Here is a 22,752-nt window from a genome sequence, read left to right as displayed (position 1 = left end):
CAAAAAGTTAAGTGTGAGGCCACCTGGAAGCAACCCTTGCCCAAGGGGTCGCTTCCTAAAAGCTAAAAACAAAATCCCTGGTGCTAGTGGGCATTTTCTGTCCCCCCCTGGGGGCAAAACGGCAAAAAAAACCGGCCGATTTGCCCCCAGGGGGGACAGAAAAACGTAAACAAAAAATATGGCCGCCATCTTGGCTCCAAAAAACAACCCTGGTGCTAGTGGGGAATTTCTGCCCCCCCTGGGGGCAAAACGGCCGAAAAAACGGGCTGATTTGCCCCCAGGGGGGGGCAGAAAAACGAAAACATTATCACAGCCCGTCTGGAAGCGACCCTTGCCCAAGGGGTCGCTTCCTATAATCTAAAATTACATCCCTGGTGCTAGTGGGGGCATTTCCGCCGCACAATCGCGACGCTGTGCGCGATCGTGAGGCAGAAATGCCCTGCAAAGAGACATCAGGGGAGAGGAAAAACTCTTTCCTCTCCCCTGATGCCTCTTCGCTGCCCCAAACCCCCGCCAGACACTGTAATCTTACCTTTTCCCCAGACGCGCAGGAAGCAGATGGCTTCCCGAGCGCTGGGAATCCCTGATGATGTCAGCGCGCGCTGTGCGCGCTGACGTCATCAGGGATTCCCATGGGGGGGGGGCGGGGGCGGCAGCGGAAGGTCTTCCGCTGCCGCCCCCAGCGAAACAACGAAGATCAGAGAACCTCGGGGGGAGCGCCAGCGCTTCCCCCGAGGGTGGGGTTCATGACGAGCTGGGCTCGTCATCAGCACACGACCACTGTGCACCATGACGAGCCCAGCTCGTCATCAGCATCGAAAGGGTTAATATGGGACATATACTAAAAGCAGCACGAAAACAGAGTGCAATAGGGTCCAAAAAACTTGAGTGACCCATGAGAGTATGCATGCAAGCCTATGGTATTCCAAACTAGAGATATACGCATGCAATTTTTGTTTTTAGGAGAGAATGTGCCTGCTGAAAAAAACCTTATTTTTAAAAAGTGCATTGCAGAATATCAGGAATTTGCTGTGGGACACCTTGAAAACTTGCATACAGATTATGTGCACACACCTTGCAGTCAGTTGTTGTGGCCGAGTGGTTAAGGCGATGGACTAGAAATCCATTGGGGTCTCCCCGCGCAGGTTCGAATCCTGCCGACAACGAGAATCTTTTTAACATCGGCTACAATTTCAGAAGTTAACCTTTAGTATTTCTTCCATGTCAGTTTTATAAATAGGTGGCTTATTTTGGTGTCACTTTTGCCATATCACATATTTATTATCGCTCCCCCTTTCATATCTTTGCTATAACTCTCGTCCTTCATTAGCGCTGGTGCAAACGCTTCAAATTATTATACCCTGGCTCTCTCGGTCATACCTGTGCATGCACTTGAAACTTACTTTACCAATAAAAGAAGCAAATAGAGAAATAAAATAAAAGTGCTAGCTGGATTAGGCAAACACACTTCATAAAACTGCATTTTCTTTTCTATTCTCCCCCGTGTTACAAGCTTAACTGCTCCCTGTGTAATTTCTCTTAACCTGCTGTTCCTGGAAGAGAATTTCATCTACAAGCTCTTTCTGTGTTTTTTCCTAGTCTTTTCTTTCCCTTTTCTTAGATTTGTAACTGTTCCTTTACGTGCTCTATTTAGGCGCCATTAATCTCATTTGAGCTCCTTGTACCTGCTGCTGTTTTCTCCACACCTCATACTGTCTTTTCCCTCTTTCTCTCTTTCTCTGCGGTTGGTGGCTACTTTCCAAAGCGTCTGATGCCCCAATGTTCCTTCGTCTTGTTGTCAGACGTGAATTTGAAAAGCAACAAAATTAACAAGCCTTTACCACTCACACATGGCAGAAGTTTATACTTTAATTCAATGAGCTAAGAAAAGTGTGTTGTGGGGCCCCTACGAGCCATGGTGCTTGCTTCATCATAATTAGGCATGCAGTCATTAGCCACAGTTCTGATTATGGGTCACTGAGGTCAGTTTCAATCATTCCTCAAAAACCTAACCATGCAGTCCCCCCTAACTGTGTAGTTATCTTGCTTTACTGCTGTTTGTGTGATTAGCTGGGAGGAGCTCACGGCAGCATCCTCCCAATAAAAGTGTAGATGGACCGTTCCTTAACTCTTTCTTGCTTCACATACAGATGGCTTGAGGAGGTACAGGGGAGATGCAGGTCTAATAAACAGAATAGAATATCTGCGCCAGGTGTGTTTCTCTGCATTGGTGTCCCATCACAGGCCCACCAGTGTATGTGTGATCTTTGACTCTTGCCAGTTCACAAGCAGGCGGCCAGGAAACGGTTTCAGCCTATCAACCACTGAGGAGATAAAGCCTTTGTATAAGGAATGAGGAAGCAATGAACACATTCAGCCTATCACAGGAGTAGCCCTGAGTGTTCCGAATTATAATTTCTTCATGTCACTGTACGTTATTGAGCCCAAGTAGCTCGCCGTGATCGTATAGTGGTTAGTACTCTGCGTTGTGGCCGCAGCAACCTCGGTTCGAATCCGAATCACGGCATTGTGGTTGGCAATGTCACGGCAGTTGGGTTTTTCCTTTACAGAATTCCCAAATGTACCAGTTGTTTTTGTAAAATGTCTATTAAAAACAGATCCTTTTCAATATTTAAACGATCTAACAACAAATTATTTAAACACACATGATTATAAGATGTAGGTATACTGTACTTACTGACATAAATTATCGTTCTTGAACATATTGGCGGTAAGGGGAGCGGAGCTCTCCCCCAGGCCAATCAGAATGCAGATGAATGCAGTTGCGGTTGAGTGACCTGTGTTGTGGCTGTCTACAGGGAATGCACATATGTAGCTGTCTCGCAGCCCAATCCAGACGTCAATCGAAGACAGGTTTCAATGCAAATAGAGCAGTAAGTGCAGAGAAATGCTCACTCTCTAAAAATGGCATTTATACAATAGTAAGATTAAATCCAACCTCACCAGTAGATAGGATTTATCAATAAATAAATAAAGCTTCTCCTCTCTGATATGGAATTACCCCCCAAAAAGTATAAGGGAATACCCAATGCTAACCTATGAGAGGGGCAGACCTCACAGTAGTGAAAAATGTAATAGACTGTTTGATACTACTAGGACATACAAACTACCACAGTACATGTCTTACCTTTTACTTACATAGCATGATGCCCCTAGGACTACCTAGGGCCTACCTTAGGGGTTACTGATATGTAATAAAATTGGAGTTTAAGGCTTGGCAAGTAGTTTTAAATGCCAAGTCGAAGTGGCAGTACACTGCAGCACAGGCACTGCAGTAGCAGGCTTGAGACAGGTTTGAAATGCTATTTCTTTGGGCGGCACAATCAGTCCCTGGGTATATGGTATACCACTTTACAAGGGGCTTTCAAGTAAATTAAATCTGTCAGTCAGGTATACTCCAATTATACACATGATTAGGGAAGAAGCACGTGCACTTCAGCACTGATTAGTAGCGATAAAGTGATCAGAGTCCTAAAGCCAACAAAAAGATACAGCAAAATGCGGAGGTGAAAAGCAATAAGGTGGGGTTGGGACCACCTTAAGAATGCAAGGTCTAACAAAAACGAACTAAGGATAACATGAGTAAAACATCAGGTTTCTCTACAGCATTTGGTGAGACAAGTGGGCCTTCTTTTATCTTCCATAAATGCAATCCTTCCCGGACCCCTTTATTATATAGCTCTTCAAGGAAAAAATATAAAGCACTTACAAAGGAGCCTCAAATACTCAAAGATGGTAGACTTCTGTAATATGGGCCATATACTAAAAGCAGCACGAAAACAGAGTGCAATAGGGTCCAAAAAACTTGAGTGACCCATGAGAGTATGCATGCAAGCCTATGGTATTCCAAACTAGAGATATACGCATGCAATTTTTGTTTTTAGGAGAGAATGTGCCTGCTGAAAAAAACCTTATTTTTAAAAAGTGCATTGCAGAATATCAGGAATTTGCTGTGGAACACCTTGAAAACTTGCATACAGATTATGTGCACACACCTTGCAGTCAGTTGTTGTGGCCGAGTGGTTAAGGCGATGGACTAGAAATCCATTGGGGTCTCCCCGCGCAGGTTCGAATCCTGCCGACAACGAGAATCTTTTTAACATCGGCTACAATTTCAGAAGTTAACCTTTAGTATTTCTTCCATGTCAGTTTTATAAATAGGTGGCTTATTTTGGTGTCACTATTGCCATATCACATATTTATTATCGCTCCCCCTTTCATATCTTTGCTATAACTCTCGTCCTTCATTAGCGCTGGTGCAAACGCTTCAAATTATTATACCCTGGCTCTCTCGGTCATACCTGTGCATGCACTTGAAACTTACTTTACCAATAAAAGAAGCAAATAGAGAAATAAAATAAAAGTGCTAGCTGGATAAGGCAAACACACTTCATAAAACTGCATTTTCTTTTCTATTCTCCCCCGTGTTACAAGCTTAACTGCTCCCTGTGTAATTTCGCTTAACCTGCTGTTCCTGGAAGAGAATTTCATCTACAAGCTCTTTCTGTGTTTTTTCCTAGTCTTTTCTTTCCCTTTTCTTAGATTTGTAACTGTTCCTTTACGTGCTCTATTTAGGCGCCATTAATCTCATTTGAGCTCCTTGTACCTGCTGCTGTTTTCTCCACACCTCATACTGTCTTTTCCCTCTTTCTCTCTTTCTCTGCGGTTGGTGGCTACTTTCCAAAGCGTCTGATGCCCCAATGTTCCTTCGTCTTGTTGTCAGACGTGAATTTGAAAAGCAACAAAATTAACACGCCTTTACCACTCACACATGGCAGAAGTTTATACTTTAATTCAATGAGCTAAGAAAAGTGTGTTGTGGGGCCCCTACGAGCCATGGGGCTTGCTTCATCATAATTAGGCATGCAGTCATTAGCCACAGCTCTGATTATGGGTCACTGAGGTCAGTTTCAATAATTCCTCAAAAACCTAACCATGCAGTCCCCCCTAACTGTGTAGTTATCTTGCTTTACTGCTGTTTGTGTGATTAGCTGGGAGGAGCTCACGGCAGCATCCTCCCAATAAAAGTGTAGATGGACCGTTCCTTAACTCTTTCTTGCTTCACATACAGATGGCTTGAGGAGGTACAGGGGAGATGCAGGTCTAATAAACAGAATAGAATATCTGCGCCAGGTGTGTTTCTCTGCATTGGTGTCCCATCACAGGCCCACCAGTGTATGTGTGATCTTTGACTCCTGCCAGTTCACAAGCAGGTGGCCAGGAAACGGTTTCAGCCTATCAACCACTGAGGAGATAAAGCCTTTGTATAAGGAATGAGGAAGCAATGAACACATTCAGCCTATCACAGGAGTAGCCCTAAGTGTTCCGAATTATAATTTCTTCATGTCACTGTACGTTATTGAGCCCAAGTAGCTCGCCGTGATCGTATAGTGGTTAGTACTCTGCGTTGTGGCCGCAGCAACCTCTGTTCGAATCCGAGTCACGGCATTGTGGTTGGCAATGTCACGGCAGTTGGGTTTTTCCTTTACAGAATTCCCAAATGTACCAGTTGTTTTTGTAAAATGTCTATTAAAAACAGATCCTTTTCAATATTTAAACGATCTAACAACAAATTATTTAAACACACATGATTATAAGATGTAGGTATACTGTACTTACTGACATAAATTATCGTTCTTGAACATATTTGCGGTAAGGGGAGAGGAGCTCTCCCCCAGGCCAATCAGAATGCAGATGAATGCAGTTGCAGTTGAGTGACCTGTGTTGTGGCTGTCTACAGGGAATGCACATATGTAGCTGTCTCGCAGCCCAATCCAGACGTCAATCGAAGACAGGTTTCAATGCAAATAGAGCAGTAAGTGCAGAGAAATGCTCACTCTCTAAAAATGGCATTTACACAATAGTAAGATTAAATCCAACCTCACCAGTAGATAGGATTTATCAATAAATAAATAAAGCTTCTCCTCTCTGATATGGAATTACCCCCCAAAAAGTATAAGGGAATACCCAATGCTAACCTATGAGAGGGGCAGACCTCACAGTAGTGAAAAATGTAATAGACTGTTTGATACTACTAGGACATACAAACTACCACAGTACATGTCTTACCTTTTACTTACATAGCATGATGCCCCTAGGACTACCTAGGGCCTACCTTAGGGGTTACTGATATGTAATAAAATTGGAGTTTAAGGCTTGGCAAGTAGTTTTAAATGCCAAGTCGAAGTGGCAGTACACTGCAGCACAGGCACTGCAGTAGCAGGCTTGAGACAGGTTTGAAATGCTTTTTCTTTGGGAGGCACAATCAGTCCCTGGGTATATGGTATACCACTTTACAAGGGGCTTTCAAGTAAATTAAATCTGTCAGTCAGGTATACTCCAATTATACACATGATTAGGGAAGAAGCACATGCACTTCAGCACTGATTAGTAGCGATAAAGTGATCAGAGTCCTAAGGCCAACAAAAAGATACAGCAAAATGCGGAGGTGAAAAGCAATAAGGTGGGGTTGGGACCACCTTAAGAATGCAAGGTCTAAAAAAAACGAACTAAGGATAACATGAGTAAAACATCAGGTTTCTCTACAGCATTTGGTGAGACAAGTGGGCCTTCTTTTATCTTCCATAATGCAATCCTTCCCGGACCCCTTTATTATATAGCTCTTCAAGGAAAAAATATAAGCACTTACAAAGGAGCCTCAAATACTCAAAGATGGTAGACTTCTGTAATATGGGACATATACTAAAAGCAGCACGAAAACAGAGTGCAATAGGGTCCAAAAAACTTGAGTGACCCATGAGAGTATGCATGCAAGCCTATGGTATTCCAAACTAGAGATATACGCATGCAATTTTTGTTTTTAGGAGAGAATGTGCCTGCTGAAAAAAACCTTATTTTTAAAAATTGCATTGCAGAATATCAGGAATTTGCTGTGGGACACCTTGAAAACTTGCATACAGATTATGTGCACACACCTTACAGTCAGTTGTTGTGGCCGAGTGGTTAAGGCGATGGACTAGAAATCCATTGGGGTCTCCCCGCGCAGGTTCGAATCCTGCCGACAACGAGAATCTTTTTAACATCGGCTACAATTTCAGAAGTTAACCTTTAGTATTTCTTCCATGTCAGTCTTATAAATAGGTGGCTTATTTTGGTGTCACTATTGCCAAATCACATATTTATTATCGCTCCCCCTTTCATATCTTTGCTATAACTCTCGTCCTTCATTAGCGCTGGTGAAAACGCTTCAAATTATTATACCCTGGCTCTCTCGGTCATACCTGTGCATGCACTTGAAACTTACTTTACCAATAAAAGAAGCAAATAGAGAAATAAAATAAAAGTGCTAGCTGGATTAGGCAAACACACTTCATAAAACTGCATTTTCTTTTCTATTCTCCCCCGTGTTACAAGCTTAACTGCTCCCTGTGTAATTTCTCTTAACCTGCTGTTCCTGGAAGAGTATTTCATCTACAAGCTCTTTCTGTGTTTTTTCCTAGTCTTTACTTTCCCTTTTCTTAGATTTGTAACTGTTCCTTTACGTGCTCTATTTAGGCGCCATTAATCTCATTTGAGCTCCTTGTACCTGCTGCTGTTTTCTCCACACCTCATACTGTCTTTTCCCTCTTTCTCTCTTTCTCTGCGGTTGGTGGCTACTTTCCAAAGCGTCTGATGCCCCAATGTTCCTTCGTCTTGTTGTCAGACGTGAATTTGAAAAGCAACAAAATTAACAAGCCTTTACCACTCACACATGGCAGAAGTTTATACTTTAATTCAATGAGCTAAGAAAAGTGTGTTGTGGGGCCCCTACGAGCCATGGTGCTTGCTTCATCATAATTAGGCATGCAGTCATTAGCCACAGCTCTGATTATGGGTCACTGAGGTCAGTTTCAATAATTCCTCAAAAACCTAACCATGCAGTCCCCCCTAACTGTGTAGTTATCTTGCTTTACTGCTGTTTGTGTGATTAGCTGGGAGGAGCTCACGGCAGCATCCTCCCAATAAAAGTGTAGATGGACCGTTCCTTAACTCTTTCTTGCTTCACATACAGATGGCTTGAGGAGGTACAGGGGAGATGCAGGTCTAATAAACAGAATAGAATATCTGCGCCAGGTGTGTTTCTCTGCATTGGTGTCCCATCACAGGCCCACCAGTGTATGTGTGATCTTTGACTCCTGCCAGTTCACAAGCAGGCGGCCAGGAAACGGTTTCAGCCTACCAACCACTGAGGAGATAAAGCCTTTGTATAAGGAATGAGGAAGCAATGAACACATTCAGCCTATCACAGGAGTAGCCCTGAGTGTTCCGAATTATAATTTCTTCATGTCACTGTACATAATTGAGCCCAAGTAGCTCGCCGTGATCGTATAGTGGTTAGTACTCTGCGTTGTGGCCGCAGCAACCACGGTTCGAACCCAAGTCACGGGATTGTGGTTAGCAATGTCACGGCAGTTGGGTTTTTCCTTTACAGAATTCCCAAATGTACCAGTTGTTTTTGTAAAATGTCTATTAAAAACAGATCCTTTTCAATATTTAAACAATCTAAGGACGAATTATTTAAACACACATGATTATAAGATGAAGGTATACTGTACTTACTGACATAAATTATCGTTCTTGAACATATTTGCGGTAAGGGGAGCGGAGCTCTCCCCCAGGCCAATCAGGATGCAGATGAATGCAGTTGCAGTTGAGTGACCTGTGTTGTGGATGTCTACAGGGAATGCACATATGTAGCTGTCTCGCAGCCCAATCCAGACGTCAATTGAAGACAGGTTTTCATGCAAAAAGAGCAGTAAGTGCAGAGAAATGCTCACTTCCTAAAAATGGCATTTATACAATAGTAAAATTAAATCCAACCTCACCAGTAGATAGGATTTTTCAATAAATAAATAAAGCTTCTCCTCTCTGATATGGAATTACCCCCCAAAAAGTATAAGGGAATACCCAATGCTAACCTATGAGAGGGGCAGACCTCACAGTAGTGAAAAATGTAATAGACTGTTTGATACTACTAGGACATACAAACTACCACAGTACATGTCTTACCTTTTACTTGCATAGCATGATGCCCCTAGGACTTCTTAGGGCCTACCTTAGGGGTTACTGATATGTAATAAAATTGGAGTTTAAGGCTTGGCAAGTAGTTTTAAATGCCAAGTCGAAGTGGCAGTACACTGCAGCACAGGCACTGCAGTAGCAGGCTTGAGACAGGTTTGAAATGCTATTTCTTTGGGCGGCACAATCAGTCCCTGGGTATATGGTATACCACTTTACAAGGGGCTTTCAAGTAAATTAAATCTGTCAGTCAGGTATACTCCAATTATACACATGATTAGGGAAGAAGCACGTGCACTTCAGCACTGATTAGTAGCGATAAATTGATCAGAGTCCTAAGGCCAACAAAAAGATACAGCAAAATGCGGAGGTGAAAAGCAAAAAGGTGGGGTTGGGACCACCTTAAGAATGCAAGGTCTAACAAAAACGAACTAAGGATAACATGAGTAAAACATCAGGTTTCTCTACAGCATTTGGTGAGACAAGTGGGCCTTCTTTTATCTTCCATAAATGCAATCTTTCCCGGACCCCTTTATTATATAGCTCTTCAAGGAAAAAATATAAAGCACTTACAAAGGAGCCTCAAATACTCAAAGATGGTAGACTTCTGTAATATGGGCCATATACTAAAAGCAGCACGAAAACAGAGTGCAATAGGGTCCAATAAACTTGAGTGACCCATGAGACTATGCATGCAAGCCTATGGTATTCCAAACTAGAGATATACGCATGCAATTTTTGTTTTTAGGAGAGAATGTGCCTGCTGAAAAAAACATTATTTTTAAAAAGTGCATTGCAGAATATCAGGAATTTGCTGTGGGACACCTTGAAAACTTGCATATAGATTATGTGCACTCGCCTTACAGTTAGTTGTTGTGGCCGAGTGGTTAAGGCGATGGACTAGAAATCCATTGGGGTCTCCCCGCGCAGGTTTCGAATCCTGCTGACAACGAGATTCTTTTTAACATCGGCTACAATTTCAGAAGTTAACCTTTAGTATTTCTTCCATGTCAGTTTTATAAATAGGTGGCTTATTTTGGTGTCACTATTGCCATATCACATATTTATTATCGCTTCCCCTTTCATATCTTTGCTATAACTCTCGTCCTTCATTAGCGCTGGTGCAAACGCTTCAAATTATTATACCCTGGCTCTCTCGTTCATACCTGTGCATGCACTTGAAACTTACTTTACCAATAAAAGAAGCAAATAGCGAAATAAAATAAAAGTGCTAGCTGGATTAGGCAAACACACTTCATAAAACTGCATTTTCTTTTCTATTCTCCCCCGTGTTACAAGCTTAACTGCTCCCTGTGTCATTTCTCTTAACCTGCTGTTCCTGGAAGAGAATTTCATCTACAAGCTCTTTCTGTGTTTTTCCTAGTCTTTTCTTTCCCTTTTCTTAGATTTGTAACTGTTCCTTTACGTGCTCTATTTAGGCGCCATTAATCTCATTTGAGCTCCTTGTACCTGCTGCTGTTTTCTCCCCACCTCATACTGTCTTTTCCCTCTTTCTCTCTTTCTCTGCGGTTGGTGGCTACTTTCCAAAGCGTCTGATGCCCCAATGTTCCTTCGTCTTGTTGTCAGAAGTGAATTTGAAAAGCAACAAAATTAACAAGCCTTTACAACTCACACATGGCAGAAGTTTATACTTTAATTCAATGAGCTAAGAAAAGTGTGTTGTGGGGCCCCTACGAGCCATGGTGCTTGCGTCATCATAATTAGGCATGCAGTCATTAGCCACAGCTCTGATTATGGGTCACTGAGGTCAGTTTCAATAATTCCTCAAAAACCTAACCATGCAGTCCCCCCTAACTGTGTAGTTATCTTGCTTTACTGCTGTTTGTGTGATTAGCTGGGAGGAGCTCACGGCAGCATCCTCCCAATAAAGGTGTAGATGGACCGTTCCTTAACTCTTTCTTGCTTCACATACAGATGGCTTGAGGAGGTACAGGGGAGATGCAGGTCTAATAAACAGAATAGAATATCTGCGCCAGGTGTGTTTCTCTGCATTGGTGTCCCATCACAGGCCCACCAGTGTATGTGTGATCTTTGACTTCTGCCAGTTCACAAGCAGGCGGCCAGGAAACGGTTTCAGCCTATCAACCACTGAGGAGATAAAGCCTTTGTATAAGGAATGAGGAAGCAATGAACACATTCAGCCTATCACAGGAGTAGCCCTGAGTGTTCCGAATTATAATTTCTTCATGTCACTGTTCGTTATTGAGACCAAGTAGCTCGCCGTGATCGTATAATGTTTAGTACTCTGCGTTGTGGCCGCAGCAACCTCGGTTCGAATCCGAGTCACGGCATTGTGGTTGGCAATGTCACAGCAGTTGGGTTTTTCCTTTACAGAATTCCCATATGTACCAGTTGTTTTTGTAAAATGTCTATTAAAACAGATCCTTTTCAATATTTAAACGATCTAACGACAAATTATTTAAACACACATGATTATAAGATGTAGGTATACTGTACATACTGACATAAATTATCGTTCTTGAACATATTTGCGGTAAGGGGAGCGGAGCTCTCCCCCAGGCCAATCAGAATGCAGATGAATGCAGTTGCAGTTGAGTGACCTGTGTTGTGGCTGTCTACAGGGAATGCACATATGTAGCTGTCTCGCAGCCCAATCCAGACGTCAATTGAAGACAGGTTTTGATGCAAATAGAGCAGTAAGTGCAGAGAAATGCTCACTCTCTAAAAATGGCATTTATACAATAGTAAGATTAAATCCAACCTCACCAGTAGATAGGATTTATCAATAAATAAATAAAGCTTCTCCTCTCTGATATGGAATTACCCCCCAAAAAGTATAAGGGAATACCCAATGCTAACCTATGAGAGGGGCAGACCTCACAGTAGTGAAAAATGTAATAGACTGTTTGATACTGCTAGGACATACAAACTACCACAGTACATGTCTTACCTTTTACTTACATAGCATGATGCCCCTAGGATTACCTAGGGCCTACCTTAGGGGTTACTGATATGTAATAAAATTGGAGTTTAAGGCTTGGCAAGTAGTTTTAAATGCCAAGTCGAAGTGGCAGTACACTGCAGCACAGGCACTGCAGTAGCAGCCTTGAGACAGGTTTGAAATGCTTATTTCTTTGGGCGGCACAATCAGTCCCTGGGTATATGGTATACCACTTTACAAGGGGCTTTCAAGTAAATTAAATCTGTCAGTCAGGTATACTCCAATTACACACATGATTAGGGAAGAAGCACGTGCACTTCAGCACTGATTAGTAGCGATAAAGTGATCAGAGTCCTAAGGCCAACAAAAAGATACAGCAAAATGCGGAGGTGAAAAGCAATAAGGTGGGGTTGGGACCACCTTAAGAATGCAAGGTCTAACAAAAACGAACTAAGGATAACAGGAGTAAAACATCAGGTTTCTCTACAGCATTTGGTGAGACAAGTGGGCCTTCTTTTATCTTCCATAAATGCAATCTTTCCCGGACCCCTTTATTATATAGCTCTTCAAGGAAAAAATATAAAGCACTTACAAAGGAGCCTCAAATACTCAAAGATGGTAGACTTCTGTAATATGGGCCATATACTAAAAGCAGCACGAAAACAGAGTGCAATAGGGTCCAATAAACTTGAGTGACCCATGAGAGTATGCATGCAAGCCTATGGTATTCCAAACTAGAGATATAGGCATGCAATTTTTGTTTTGAGGAGAGAATGTGCCTGCTGAAAAAAACATTATTTTTAAAAAGTGCATTGCAGAAAATCAGGAATTTGCTGTGGGACACCTTGAAAACTTGCATACAGATTATGTGCACACACCTCACAGTCTGTTGTTGTGGCAGAGTGGTTAAGGTGATGGACTAGAAATCCATTGGGGTCTCCCCGCGCAGGTTCGAGACCTGCCGACAACGAGAATCTTTTTAACATCGGCTAAAATTTCAGAAGTTAACCTTTAGTATTTCTTCCATGTCAGTTTTATAAATAGGAGGCTTATTTTGGTGTCACTATTGCCATATCACATATTTATTATCGCTCCCCCTTTCATATCTTTGCTATAACTCTCGTCCTTCATATGGCTGAGATACCCGCCACCCCCTCTCAACACAATCCCCAAGGATGGGAAACCGGAAACAGTTCTGAACTTTTGGAAGGCGGGAAGGGAGTTACCCTTCCCGGCCGTATTTATTAAAATATGAAACAAAATCAAAATATTAAAATAACAGTTTCATATCATGTACAATTTCGTTTCCACATTACGATGTTTTGGCTAACCTTAACATATTTCTAATACAAAGGTTCTCCTAGCCGAAACTAACATCCTACCAATACATTAATAACTTGAAATTGTACATCCTAACGTTAAGGGCCAACGGCAAGGTCGTAACCGGTGTCAGATCCCTAAACCAGAAATACCCCCTCACTTGCGAGGGGCGACCGCACAGAGGGCTGTACCTCATGTGCACATACCAATTTCCCTTGTCTTGACGGGGGCCCCAATTAACTCGACGCCATTTTAAGGTCGTCCGAGGACTCGTGTGAGGTGTCTAGGAGGTAGCGTAGACCCCCTCCCCACCCCACACAACTTACCACATCTGCTGTCGCAGATGTCCTGGCCCCGGGAAATTCCCAGGAGGGGCCCGTAGCCCCTCCTATCCAGGGAGGGGCCTTGACCGCCTTCCCTTTCCTTTCGGCGTCCCATCCTTAGAAGGGACCGCCTACCCGTTGAGGGGCCAATGGCTACCTCCCCCCGGGCGCTCCCATCCGTAATGGGTGACGCCCCCCCCATAGGGATCTTCCAATTACTGCTCACCGATCATGACCTTACCGCCACAGGCCGGATAGTTGACCGCCTATCCGGACCCCCCACAAAACTCCTACCTAAAGGTCATGCTGTAAACCCTTTAGCCAGGCTACGAGGTCTCCTATGAGTAACACATTCCCCACCCGGGACAAATGGACCCCATCCTCCAGGTACATACCGTCCCCCTTGATACAACCATGAGGAATGGAATGCAATGCACTTGAACGGAACAGTCTACCCAATTTGTTGTTCACTTTCTTCACCGAATGATTTATAGCACACACCGAATTAGCCCCCCGCCACACCTTACGTGGAATCATATGGGACCATGCAATTGTGCACCCTGGAACCCTTCTCGCCAACCAGCTTACTGTGGATAGGATCGCCTCGAGAAGAAGTCGTCTACCAGTGGTCACCAAATCATTGCCCCCAAGATGCACTATGATTATAGATGGCGGTGACCTTGTCCGCCCTAACAAACCCTCGAAAAAGGATTGAAACTGGTCAATACAGAGCCCGCCCCTTCCGTAGAAGGTCACCCTGTACCCGTATTCCCCAGCTACGTGAAACATGTCACCTGCTTTGAATACGTCCGCGGCACGCCTCACGTATGAGTGGCCCACGACCCACACCACTATCTCCGCAGCCGGTGATCTTTGACCGCTGGTTCCCAGGTGTCGGGTCGACTGCACAGTCCGCCCCGCCTCGTAAGCTTGCGAAACTGTAAACCAAACAAAAACAAGAAGCGTGAGTACATGATATCAGCTTCACAACATGTGCAACCGCACATACCTTTTGTAACAATTTGAGGACCAACGCCCCAATTGTTTCACTTTTTCCACACTCAGACCCCCGGCTGTAGCCTCTGTAGCAGCCCCTATCCGAAAGGAATGGGTCCCAAACTCGCCGGGGTTCAAGCCCGCGGCCGAAATTGCCATTGCAAGCACCCGCTGGAACTGAAACCTCGTCAGTGGGGTGGCATCAGCGTGTCTCAACAAGGTCCCCCCCCATGATGCCGCCCTCTGCGCTAAATATTCCTCTACGCAAACAACAGGGCACATGGGAGATCCGGGATTCCGATGTATGACTACGCAGTCCCCGCTCGCACCCTGATCGGTCTTAGACCTGACAAACGAGACAATCATAGTCTCCCCCTTAACCTGAATGTGCTCTCGGCACAATCCTCCCACCGTATCCTGCTTGTTCTTCGCCACCAGTTCGCTTACCCGCTTTGCCCCATGGAATGCTAACACAAAAGCGGCCCGGAATAACACTGCTTCATACTGGGATGAACATGTCGCAGGGAGTACGGATAACAACAGGGCCAACCTATCCAGACCAATCGGGTGCCTCTCATCTACTCTGCGACCCTCAAGGCGTTGCCACCCACGTAGCGCTTTCTGCACCACAAAAGACGCTGTCGGGTCCTGGATCCCATGCGCCCTCGCCATAAAGGAAATGGCGGCCCGGTGCCTTTGGGCCGTAGCTACTGACTTGCCTGCCTGATGTAAAGACAGCAAAAATTTTACGACAAGCTCTTCCTGGCCCCAAAGCTCCCCCCTAGCAGACCCCAAAAAGGACCAATAGGAACGGAACGCCCCTTCGTATGCCTTCCTTGTCCTGGGTGCTAAACTCTCTCCCACGAGGTTTTGTAGTTCGGGGCACCGAGAGACCAGAGAGCTTCGGGAAAGGGTGCCGCCACCGGGTCCGCTGTGGGCAGAAAACCCCAGAAGGCCTGCATACGGAAACGAGAAAGCGCATCGGCCGCTTGGTTCAGTACCCCCGGGACATGTTTTGCCCTAAAGAGCACATTCAACTGCATACACAATAACACAATTTCTTTGAGCAGTCTCAGAATCCATTTGCAACGTGCTGCCTGACTATTGATACACTCAACCACGGTCATGTTATCAGACCAGAACACCACAGAGTGATCCCGGAACCCCTCAGGCCATTTTTCAGGGCCACCAAAATAGGGAAGAGTTCGAGAAAAGCAATGTTATTCGTCAGCCCGCACTCGTGCCACCATGACGGCCATTTTTGAGCCGACCAATGTGTGCCGAATATGGCACCAAAACCTATACTCCCCGCCGAATCTGTCCACAGCCCCAGCTCCTCGGAGGAAACCGCCGGTTTATTCCAGACAATTTGACCATTGAAATCCGCCAGGAATGCCAACCAAATGCGCATGTCCTGGCGAATCTATGCCGAGAGCCTCGTGCGGTGGTGTCCCTCCTTCAGGCCGACCATGGCTTGTGCAATCGAGCGGGAAAAGGGGCGGGCCATTGGCATTACTCTGAGGGCGAAATTCAACTGGCCCACCATTTGTTGCACTTGATGCAGGTTTACCTTAGTCTCATGAATACATGTTTCAAGGGATGCCCTGAATTTTACCACTTTTTCTCTTGGTAATCGAAAACAACCTTCTTCCGAGTCGAGCTCGATCCCCAGAAACTCGAGTGAAGTCGAGGGACCCACAGTCTTACCTGGTGCCAATGGCACACCAAAATGGTTCATTAAGACACAAAATTCATTTAAAGCCTGTCCACATTCTGGATCCCCGGCTGCCCCCAGGAACAGAAAGTCATCGAGATAATGCATAACGTGCTGAAAACCCGTCTTCTTTGTGAAGACCCATTGCAGAAAACAACGGAACTTTTCAAAATAAGCACAAGATATAGAGCATCCCATTGGCGTACATCTATCCATGTAATAGCGACCCTGAAACATGAAACCAAGGAGACGCTGATCGTCTGGGTGTACCGGGAGCAACCGGAACGCTGACTCGATGTCTGACTTTGCCATCAGCGCCCCGGGCCCCAGGCGATTCAACATGGCGACGGCCTCATCGAAAGATGCGTACCGCACCGAACACACTTCCGGGTCTATCGCATCATTTACGGAAAGACCACGTGGAGCTGGCAAGTTATGTATCAGCCTGAACTCACCCGGGTCCTTCTTAGGGACCACCCCTAAGGGGGAACAAACAAAGTTAGCAACCAGTGGTAAATCGAATGGACCGGCAACACGCCCTCGAGTCACCTCTTTTTCAATCTTTGCCTGTACCACCGCCGTATGCTGCAGGACCGACAGTTGGTTCTTACAACTTGCTACACCCCAAAAATCTCCCACTGGAATGCGGAAACCATATGAAAAACCGTCTCGCAACACTCCAGCGGAAACATGATCCGGGTATTCGTTGAGCCAAGGAATCATTGCCATGGTATCAATCGGGGTAGGTAAAGGCGCCCCTCGGCCTATTTCAGACCTGTTTGGCGCTTCCCCTACCACCGTTATCACCCGTCTTGGCTCTGCACATGGTCTCAGGATGAGAGGACTGTCCACACCCCCCACATTCATGTCTAAACTTGCATGACCCCTGGGGCCTCGTACATTTTCCCCTGTTAAAATTCCAACAAATCCCCCTTTTACCTGCGTTGCCACTCGACTTCGAGTGGTGCTCGTTACCTGCACCCGTCCGAAAGGGTGTCCCAGAGGATTGGCGGGAAGACTCACCCCCGTTACTCCCTGACAATGGTACTTTTAACATGCCTGAATTCTCCATCTTCTGCCAAGAAATGGAGTCATAACAATCCCATGTTAGAGCTGGGTCGTGCTCCTTAGCCTTCCTAAAAATATTGTCGTAACAAAACCACTGATTGCCCTCGTATGCTAGAGAATACTCCATGATACGTGTCTGATAAATAGGTAACTCTGTCAACAACTCAGGCCTTCGCTCACCCATAATGGAGGTAAAAATGCCAAATGCTCTGCCCCAAGTACCTATGTTTTCGTCGACCTTAAAGGCGGCCATTTTAGCGCGCCAAACACTCGGATGCATAAGCTCTTTTTGGCCCTTCACATGCTCCATCTCGTAATGGTCAGTAAGCAAAGAAAACATGTTCACATACTTATCGGCCCAAATCTTTTCCTTAATTTCAAGTGGAACATGCTGGGCCACTTTCTCCCTTCGTGAGGGTACAGACCCTTCCCCCGCAATCGGCAGTAACCGCTTACCTGCACTAGGTGCCGTACTTGCTGCCGAACTTGCGCCTGCTGCATTCCCAGCCACCGGAACCTGTGGGGGAACAGAAGATGGTGCTTTCGCAGCCTCTCTAGATTCCCGCAGTTGTCTCATTACTGCCCTGGCGTCGTCAGCCGTGGCGCCCTCACCATCTTTACCCAACCACGCTGCCAGTTGCGCCGCCAACTCTGGAGGCATATCATCCCCGTTCACGGGGGTAACCACCACGGGGATCGGATGCCCCTCCTTCGGAACCGAGATTGGCTCCTCTATCGGTGTATCGGGAACCGGGGCCTCCCCCCAAGTGCCCCCCTCTTGGACCTCTTGCTTCTCCCGCTAGGGGCTACTCCCGGCAATGCTGGTCCGACGATTCGCTTCGGTCCTCCCTCCCCGTTCTTTGCCGCCATCTGCTTCTTCAAATCGGCTACCTCTTTTATGAGCATGCGGAGCATCTGATCGGTACCGACCCGCTTTCCGACCTTCTTGCCCGGCATTTTCACACGAAGATATCTGTAAAACAAAGACAAAACTTACAACGCTCAAAATTGGCTCTTCGTTCCGTCTCGAGCTCACATGCAGCGGGGAGGTGCAGCTTCAGAGCACAGGAACAAGAGGATGCTTCTCTGGCTTGTTGCTCCTTTTATCCTTCTTCGGGCGGGCGTAAACCCGCCTCCGCCCGCCTCCGGGGGCGTGGTTGGCGGCTTCAGTGTCTAGGACAACCCACTCTAGGGCGTGAACAAAGCGCGCCCCGGCTACGCCGCTTCGGGCATACCAGCCGAGACTCGCCTCCCGCCCAAGATGGCTTCCCGGGGGGATCGGGGTACTCCACCATACGTTCGGGGGGACCGAGTGGTCACCCCTTTCCATTAGCGCTGGTGCAAACGCTTCAAATTATTATACCCTGGCTCTCTCGGTCATACCTGTGCATGCACTTGAAACTTACTTTACCAATAAAAGAAGCAAATAGAGAAATAAAATAAAAGTGCTAGCTGGATTAGGCAAACACACTTCATAAAACTGCATTTTCTTTTCTATTCTCCCCCGTGTTACAAGCTTAACTGCTCCCTGTGTAATTTCTCTTAACCTGCTGTTCCTGGAAGAGAATTTCATCTACAAGCTCTTTCTGTGTGTTTCCTAGTCTTTTCTTTCCCTTTTCTTAGATTTGTAACTGTTCCTTTACGTGCTCTATTTAGGCGCCATTAATCTCATTTGAGCTCCATGTACCTGCTGCTGTTTTCTCCACACCTTATACTGCCTTTTCCCTCTTTCTCTCTTTCTCTGCGGTTGGTGGCTACTTTCCAAAGCGTCTGATGCCCCAATGTTCCTTTGTCTTGTTGTCAGACGTGAATTTGAAAAGCAACAAAATTAACAAGCCTTTACCACTCACACATGGCAGAAGTTTATACTTTAATTCAATGAGCTAAGAAAAGTGTGTTGTGGGGCCCCTACGAGCCATGGTGCTTGCTTCATCATAATTAGGCATGCAGTCATTAGCCACAGCTCTGATTATGGGTCACTGAGGTCAGTTTCAATAATTCCTCAAAAACCTAACCATGCAGTCCCCCCTAACTGTGTAGTTATCTTGCTTTACTGCTGTTTGTGTGATTAGCTGGGAGGAGCTCACGGCAGCATCCTCCCAACAAAAGTGTAGATGGACCGTTCCTTAACTCTTTCTTGCTTCACATACAGATGGCTTGAGGAGGTACAGGGGAGATGCAGGTCTAATAAACAGAATAGAATATCTGCCCCAGGTGTGTTTCTCTGCATTGGTGTTACATCACAGGCCCACCAGTGTATGTGTGATCTTTGACTCCTGCCAGTTCACAAGCAGGCGGCCAGGAAACGGTTTCAGCCTATCAACCACTGAGGAGATAAAGCCTTTGTATAAGGAATGAGGAAGCAATGAACACATTCAGCCTATTACAGGAGTAGCCGTGAGTGTTCCGAATTATAATTTCTTCATGTCACTGTACGTTATTGAGACCAAGTAGCTCGCCGTGATCGTATAGTGGTTAGTACTCTGCGTTGTGGCCGCAGCAACCTCGGTTCGAATCCGAGTCACGGCATTGTGGTTGGCAATGTCACAGCAGTTGGGTTTTTCCTTTACAGAATTCCCAAATGTACCAGTTGTTTTTGTAAAATGTCTATTAAAACCGATCCTTTTCAATATTTAAACGATCTAACGACAAATTATTTAAACATACATGATTATAAGATATAGGTATACTGTACATACTGACATAAATTATCGTTCTTGGACATATTTGCGGTAAAGGGAGCGGAGCTCTCCCCCAGGCCAATCAGAATGCAGATGAATGCAGTTGCAGTTGAGTGACCTGTGTTGTGGCTGTCTACAGGGAATGCACATATGTAGCTGTCTCGCAGCCCAATCCAGACGTCAATTGAAGACAGGTTTTGATGCAAATAGAGCAGTAAGTGCAGAGAAATGCTCACTCTCTAAAAATGGCATTTATACAATAGTAAGATTAAATCCAACCTCACCAGTAGATAGGATTTATTAATAAATAAATAAAGCTTCTCCTCTCTGATATGGAATTACCCCCCAAAAAGTATAAGGGAATACCCAATGCTAACCTATGAGAGGGGCAGACCTCACAGTAGTGAAAAATGTAATAGATTGTTTGATAGTACTAAGACATACAAACTACCACAGTACATGTCTTACCTTTTACTTACATAGCATGATGCCCCTAGGACAACTTAGGGCCTGCCTTAGGGGTTACTGATATGTAATAAAATTGGAGTTTAAGGCTTGGCAAGTAGTTTTAAATGCCAAGTCGAAGTGGCAGTACACTGCAGCACAGGCACTGCAGTAGCAGGCTTGAGACAGGTTTGAAATGCTATTTCTTTGGGCGGCACAATCAGTCCCTGGGTATATGGTATACCACTTTACAAGGGGCTTTCAAGTAAATTAAATCTGTCAGTCAGGTATACTCCAATTATACACATGATTAGGGAAGAAGCACGTGCACTTCAGCACTGATTAGTAGCAATAAAGTGATCAGAGTCCTAAGGCCAACAAAAAGATACAGCAAAATGCGGAGGTGAAAAGCAATAAGGTGGGGTTGGGACCACCTTAAGAATGCAACGTCTAACAAAAACGAACTAAGGATAACATGAGTAAAACATCAGCTTTCTCTACAGCATTTGGTGGGCCTTCTTTTATCTTCCATAAATGCAATCTTTCCCGGACCCCTTTATTATATAGCTCTTCAAGGAAAAAATATAAAGCACTTACAAAGGAGCCTCAAATACTCAAAGATGGTAGACTTCTGTAATATGGGCCATATACTAAAAGCAGCACGAAAACAGAGTGCAATAGGGTCCAAAAAACTTGAGTGACCCATGAGAGTATGCATGCAAGCCTATGGTATTCCAAACTAGAGATATACGCATGCAATTTTTGTTTTTAGGAGAGAATGTGCCTGCTGAAAAAAACCTTATTTTTAAAAAGTGCATTGCAGAATATCAGGAATTTGCTGTGGGACACCTTGAAAACTTCCATACAGATTATGTGCACACGCCTTACAGTCAGTTGTTGTGGCCGAGTGGTTAAGGTGATGGACTAGAAATCCATTGGGGTCTCCCCGCGCAGGTTCAAATCCTGACGACAACGAGAATCTTTTTAACATCAGCTACAATTTCAGAAGTTAACCTTTAGTATTTCTTCCATGTCAGTTTTATAAATAGGTGGCTTATTTTGGTGTCACTATTGCCATATCACATATTTATTATCGCTCCCCCTTTCATATCTTTGCTATAACTCTCGTCCTTCATTAGCGCTGGTGCAAACGCTTCAAATTATTATACCCTGGCTCTCTCGGTCATACCTGTGCATGCACTTGAAACTTACTTTACCAATAAAAGAAGCAAATAGAGAAATAAAATAAAAGTGCTAGCTGGATTAGGCAAACACACTTCATAAAACTGCATTTTTTTTTCTATTCTCCCCGTGTTACAAGCTTAACTGCTCCCTGTGTAATTTCTCTTAACCTGCTGTTCCTGGAAGAGAATTTCATCTACAAGCTCTTTCTGTGTTTTTTCCTAGTCTTTTCTTTCCCTTTTCCTAGATTTGTAACTGTTCCTTTACGTGCTCTATTTAGGCACCATTAATCTCATTTGAGCTCCTTGTACCTGCTGCTGTTTTCTCCACACCTCATACTGTCTTTTCCCTCTTTCTCTCTTTCTCTGCGGTTGGTGGCTACTTTCCAAAGCGTCTGATGCCCCAATGTTCCTTTGTCTTGTTGTCAGACGTGAATTTGAAAAGCAACAAAATTAACAAGCCTTTACCACTCACACATGGCAGAAGTTTATACTTTAATTCAATGAGCTAAGAAAAGTGTGTTGTGGGGCCCCTACGAGCCATGGTGCTTGATTCATCATAATTAGGCATGCAGTCATTAGCCACAGCTCTGATTATGGGTCACTGAGGTCAGTTTCAATAATTCCTCAAAAACCTAACCATGCAGTCCCCCCTAACTGTGTAGTTATCTTGCTTTACTGCTGTTTGTGTGATTAGCTGGGAGGAGCTCACGGCAGCATCCTCCCAATAAAAGAGTAGATGGACCGTTCCTTAACTCTTTCTTGCTTCACATACAGATGGCTTGAGGAGGTACAGGGGAGATGCAGGTCTAATAAACAGAATAGAATATCTGCGCCAGATGTGTTTCTCTGCATTGGTGTCCCATCACAGGCCCACCAGTGTATGTGTGATCTTTGACTCCTGCAAGTTCACAAGCAGGCGGCCAGGAAACGGTTTCAGCCTATCAACAACTGAGGAGATAAAGCCTTTGTACAAGGAATGAGGAAGCAATGAACACATTCAGCCTATCACAGGAGCAGCCCTGAGTGTTCCGAATTATAATTTCTTCATGTCACTGTACGT

At 44.9% G+C, this 22,752-nt stretch overlaps 4 non-coding genes across 4 annotated transcripts; all 4 read left to right on the top strand.

Moving 5' to 3' along the window:
• The first annotated feature begins 1,084 nt into the window (after positions 1–1,084).
• Positions 1,085–1,166, top strand: TRNAS-AGA (transfer RNA serine (anticodon AGA)). The gene has a single exon. It is a non-coding gene; the product is annotated as a tRNA-Ser (tRNA).
• A 2,860-nt stretch (positions 1,167–4,026) lies between these two features.
• On the top strand, positions 4,027–4,108 carry TRNAS-AGA (transfer RNA serine (anticodon AGA)). Its single transcript has one exon. It is a non-coding gene; the product is annotated as a tRNA-Ser (tRNA).
• Positions 4,109–6,966: 2,858 nt separating this feature from the next.
• Positions 6,967–7,048, top strand: TRNAS-AGA (transfer RNA serine (anticodon AGA)). Its single transcript has one exon. It is a non-coding gene; the product is annotated as a tRNA-Ser (tRNA).
• A 12,792-nt stretch (positions 7,049–19,840) lies between these two features.
• On the top strand, positions 19,841–19,912 carry TRNAH-GUG (transfer RNA histidin (anticodon GUG)). The gene has a single exon. It is a non-coding gene; the product is annotated as a tRNA-His (tRNA).
• Positions 19,913–22,752: the final 2,840 nt, after the last annotated feature.

This window comes from Lissotriton vulgaris, chromosome 1_1 (genome assembly GCF_964263255.1).
Source record: "Lissotriton vulgaris chromosome 1_1, aLisVul1.2, whole genome shotgun sequence".
In the NCBI taxonomy this organism is placed as follows: Eukaryota; Metazoa; Chordata; class Amphibia; order Caudata; family Salamandridae; genus Lissotriton; species Lissotriton vulgaris.
This window is presented reverse-complemented; position numbering and strand designations above follow the sequence as displayed.